The sequence below is a fragment of the Podarcis pityusensis genome (assembly GCF_964106645.2).
Source record: "Podarcis pityusensis genome assembly, chromosome: W".
In the NCBI taxonomy this organism is placed as follows: domain Eukaryota; kingdom Metazoa; phylum Chordata; class Lepidosauria; order Squamata; family Lacertidae; genus Podarcis; species Podarcis pityusensis.
The window spans coordinates 721,009-726,124 of NC_138045.1; the positions used below are offsets into that span (position 1 = coordinate 721,009).

At 38.9% G+C, this 5,116-nt stretch overlaps 1 long non-coding RNA gene across 1 annotated transcript; it reads left to right on the plus strand.

The window, feature by feature from the left end:
- Window positions 1-3,072: 3,072 nt before the first annotated feature.
- On the plus strand, window positions 3,073-4,799 carry LOC308467727. The gene is made up of 2 exons (XR_013981269.1): window positions 3,073-3,728; window positions 3,827-4,799. It is a non-coding gene; the product is annotated as an uncharacterized lncRNA (long non-coding RNA).
- Window positions 4,800-5,116: the final 317 nt, after the last annotated feature.

A 5,116-nucleotide genomic window follows, 5' to 3' on the forward strand; every position in this document is an offset into this window, starting at 1 on the left:
CTTCCCCCAATTCCTTACGCGGAAGGTGACCGTGAAAATTGGGGTACTATTGCTGTTTTCCGACGTTCCCTCTCGGGGTCGTCCAGGAACGTCTTAATCTACCTATCCCTTTTCTCCCCCGTTTTCCGTCTTGGAATTGAGTCCGGGAAAGCGTGGCTCTTTTACTGTTTCTCTGATGTCTTCCCTCGGAGTCGTCCGGTGGCATCTTTTCAAAAGTATTTTAACACAAGGTCATTTGCTTCCTTTCAAACCTTGGTTGTTTTCTTGGACCCCGATCTGGCACTGCATTGCGCAGGCGTTCAGTAGGGGATTCCGAACTTAGTCTCAAAGGCTAGGCAGGAGGCTGTTGTGGGTGGTAGAGGGGGTTTAGTCTTGTAAACAGCGCTGAGGTAAAGGAATTCCGGGCAGAGAGACCCGTGGTTTGAGTTTTCGGGCAGAGGGACCCGTGGTTTTGAGTTTCAGGTTCAGGTTTGAGATCTCCAGAAATTAATTCGTGGTTTATAGATAAGTAGGAATTGTGTTAGTCAAGGGTACTTTGAGTACTGAAAGGATCTTTTATCTGTCCCCCCTTTCTTTCCCATTGCCCCTCCTCCCTTGTGTGTGTGTTTCCACTCTTTCTGTCTTTAGTGTACGTCGTTAACGAAAAAAGCCCAATAATGACATATGAGAGAATGGGAGCTCACTAAAACACCCTAGCTGGACTCCTCCTGGCAACAAAGCTTCCATGAAGCCTTTTTGCCCCAGAGAGGATTCTAATATGCCCCTCCAGCTTGTCATCTCCAATTGGAAAAAATAAATAAAAATAAAGGGGCAAAATGGTCTTTCAAGTACAAAGTATGAGACCGTTGTAACTTTTAGTGGGTGGCTTAGGCTCACCACCTGGAACCCAGGGCACAGCAGCCACCTCAGGGATCCTTCAACAAAATCAGGGTGTGAACCCTTAGGGAGAGCTGAAAACATCAAATTTGTGTTGTTAAACTATAACCTAAAGCTAGAACATGAAACCGTAAACTTAATGGTGCTCAGAAGGCAGTAGATATAATAACAGCCCAGCCTGAGAGCCCACGCATTATAGAGATCTTAGTTATTAAAAATAATAATAATAAATGAATAAGAGATGTACTCAAAGATTTAGAAATATTTCAAGGGTTTGTATTTACATTGGCCTCGGCATCCACAGACTGTTCTTAAAATGCACATAGTTTTAAATTGCAAACTTGCTTCAAAATTTTTAAAAACTAAGGAAGCCATGTTGGGCCTTGCCAATCTTAAACAAAACAAAATGGAGAATGAAGTGTGCAAATGTTTATTATTTGAGAAAAGCTCTAAAAGAGAGTTTTCCTCCCATGTGGTAAAATCCTGTATACATGCTACCTGTGTTCTGAAAGGAGGATTACCCCACCTCCTTCCTCTAATTTAAGTGAGGAGGGTGATTTTAAGTCTAGTGGTAAATGATGTTTTCTTGTAACTTTTGAGTTTGTGAGTCTACATCCGTTTTCCAGTCTTTTGTTCCAGTATTTTGAAATGTACTGTGAAAAAAACAACAACTAATGTTTCTGCTGCAAAAGCCAAGTTGAGCCAACTGCTCTCTCAAGCTAAAATGCAGTGTATGTATTTCATTAAGCACATGCCTATGAAAGTGTGGTGTTCTTTCTAAGAAAATTGTTATTAAATGTAGAGGCTTCCATGGCCAGCAAAATTCTATGAGTCCAGTCCAAATATCAGTCTCTATAAGACTTCCTGGCTTCTTTCTTAGAAGATGCCCCCCCCTGTTTCATTCTGTCTCTTTCAGGTTTTTCCCCCCTCTCTCTTTCTTCTCCTTCTTACTTCTGTGCCAAGTGCATTTACTCCTGAGTAAGCTTCCTTTAAAGGAAACTGCAAGGGGGGGCTTACTATTCCCCTGCAAGTTCAGGAAAAATTGTTCACTTTTGTATTCCTTTTAAATCAAATCTATGGCTGTTTTAATTATTTGTGAGTGGTTATATCAATTGAATTAACTTTGCTTTATAAGAGATCCTCTCCCTATCTTAGGAAAAATGTTCACTTCAATCTTCCTTTAAAGATAATTTCTCTAAGAACTTGCATTCTTTAGTCTAAGGAAGCAAACTCACTCACACTATCTCAAGATCTGCAAAAAGGGTTCTGTGTAAAGTTGGGTACTTTTATTTTCCTCTTCCTTAGTACATGATAGGAGCATAGATGTTTCCTTTCCCAGTTGTAAATCTGTACTTAAATGTGTATGTCTCTTTGATAGTACAAATCCTGCTGTGAAATCTTGCTGTGAACTCTATATTTTGGAGGGTTGGACTAGATGACCCCAAGGTCTCTTTCAACTCTCCCAATTTGTGGCTGTGTGGAAGGAACATGTGTCTGCAAGCATTGGAGGGTAATTCCTAAATTCTGGTGTGCTGATGGAGTTGAAAATCAGCCTAGCTTTGCTCTTTAGTTTTAAAAGGTGAGAGGTGAAGCTGTGATGTTTTGAAGCACAACGGGTAATATCAAACATTTGAGTGATTACACTGTTTATCATTGGGGGGGGGGATCAGACTTCAGAGTCAATTCAAAGTTTAAGCACATACAAATACATATGGGGGCCTTGACCAATCCTGTAAATAAAGGGCAGAAAAAAATTTTTTGTCTGCAAATGGTGAGGCTGAAATGACTGAGAATATTTATAATAATAATAATAATAATAATAATAATAATAATAATAATATCCTATGATTTGTGACTCTCTGGCCATTTTCCCCATATATAAGGGCGTGGCATTGTTCTGCGAATAGCCAGAGGGATATTAGCCCTTTCCTGTACATAAAGGAAGCAGTCCTTTGCTTGGGCTGCAATTGCTAGCTTTGGTGAATACTTGAATTGCTGAGTTTCTCCTTTTGTTTTAAAACCTAACCCTATTTTTAAAATCTACTCCTTACCCTTTCCTTCCCTTATTCAAATTCTAATTTAGCCAAAAGATGCAACATTTTCAATAGTATAAAAGGTTTGCTGAGACATGAACTCTGCACATACACAGAGGCTAGATCAGTCAAGAGAGAGAGAGAGAGAGAGAGAGAGAGAGAGAGAGAGAGAGAGAGGAAAGGGGGGAACTGTAGGGTGTAGAGAGGAGGTTTCCACAAGACCTGGGCTGCAGGGAGGAACTTATTCAAATTTCCTTATGTAAAAAAACTTAGAACCATTGAGGGAAATCACCCTTAATGTGTCTTTGCTCCAGGGGCTACGTAAGACAAAAGGGTCAAAAAAAAACTAGCCCATCAAAAGTCAAGAGCTTTCCAGGTTCCAAATCTTAACATGCCAAAATTCTTTTCACAGGTAAATATCAAAGCATTCCCCCCCTCAATGGAATTTAAATCACAGACTTTGTTTGTGTGCATCTTAGGAACAGCATTTTCTGACAGGCTTCTCACATGAAATAATTTTCCCTTTTAACAGGATATGTGAACCCCAATAACAAAGTGTTTGTCCTTTTTTTCCTCCCACAGCAACTTTCTTTCTGATCTGTGAAACAAGTCTGAATCCCTGCTATATTAGTGACCTCCATCTCTTTGTGGCTTTGACACTTTTAAAGTTACAAATAATCTGTTTTCATGTATTTAATCTGTTTTTCCATGATGTCTATGAAGTTAATCGAAGCACAACCAAACATTGTTTGTGAAATGGTACTTGTTTACCTTTGCCTGAGCATCTCTTATTAATTCTGTCATTTTGGCTAGTTCAAGGTACTTGCACAATTTTAAATTGCCATTCATTTTTCTTGGTATTACGTCATTTCCCAGCATTTTGCTATTAACATTCTAGCCGATGTTGTCACATCAAGAAACACTCTTTTATTTTCATTGTTACTTCAGATTACTTAAAATTGTGTGTCTTAGCATTTATTTATTTTTCGTTCCTCATAAGTCATTGTGTGTGTGTGTGTTTCATTATTTTAACCTTGTATTTTTTTTTTTCAGTTCTCTTTCTCTCCAAAGTGAAGGAAAGCAAACGAACTTAGCAGATAATAACAGTAATTATATGGAAATGTGATAATAATATTAAAATGAGTAAAATGCTTAACATGCTAAGATTTTATTATTTGCAGCTGATAACTCAAGGAGATTATCTTGGGGAGGGGCCTTTTGCCCCTTCTTTTCCTAACTCTTGTCTTTTAAGTCTCCAAACCCCTGCCCCTTACAGGATGTCACTTCTACAGATGTGTTGCTACAGACCTATGATGAAAAAGCCACCGGCTGCACCAACAACAGACACCAACAGACACCAAAGGATATAAACTGACGGGGGAGTGGGGCTGACAAAGGGGGGTGGAGTTGAATTGCAAGGACATTTTCTCATTTTTGAACCTTAAAGACTGTGCTCCAGGATTGAGAAGATCACAATTATCTCAAGATATGCAACTGATATTTAATTAGTTTGTTTTGTATTATGTGTTATTACGTAGGAATGTTGAAATGTGTCTGACAGTGTGTTATTTCCACAAAGGGGGGGGGGCTATTTGTGTGTGTAATTGTTTTTATGTTTAACGTCTTATTCCTTACACCCCAGTGGAAGATTCTCATACATTTTATGCGTTCTAAAAGGGGGGGGGGCTATTTTGGGGGCTATTTTTCTGTATAATTGTTTTTATGTTTAATGTCTTATTCCTTACAACCCAGTGGAGGATTCTCATACATTTTATGCCTTTTAAGAGACCAGGCTATTATGTAGTCCAATGTTTAGAATTAGATAAATTTATAACCATATTTCGTTGTTCCACCTGGCACTATGCCAACCTTCCCTACCCATTTTAAAAATGTGCTAAAACTCGCTTTACTAAGGAGAAGCTTCTAAGATACATGAAGGTGGATATGCTTTGGTTTAGCAGGAATAATCCCTTATAGAGTTAAATTGACTTATTTGGACAAATGCCCTCTAAGAATGGTTTTGTTTTAACAGATTGGTTTGAGAAGTTGGGAACCATGGGGCAAGATAAATTCAAATTGGACTCAGTTTGAATTGGGCAAGTGTATCCAGGCTGCAATTAGCTTTTGGTCCTTAAAGTGCAAGTGAGCAACTTCCCATGACTGCAAGACCAGAGCCTATAATAATAATCCCATAGAGCGGCCAAGGC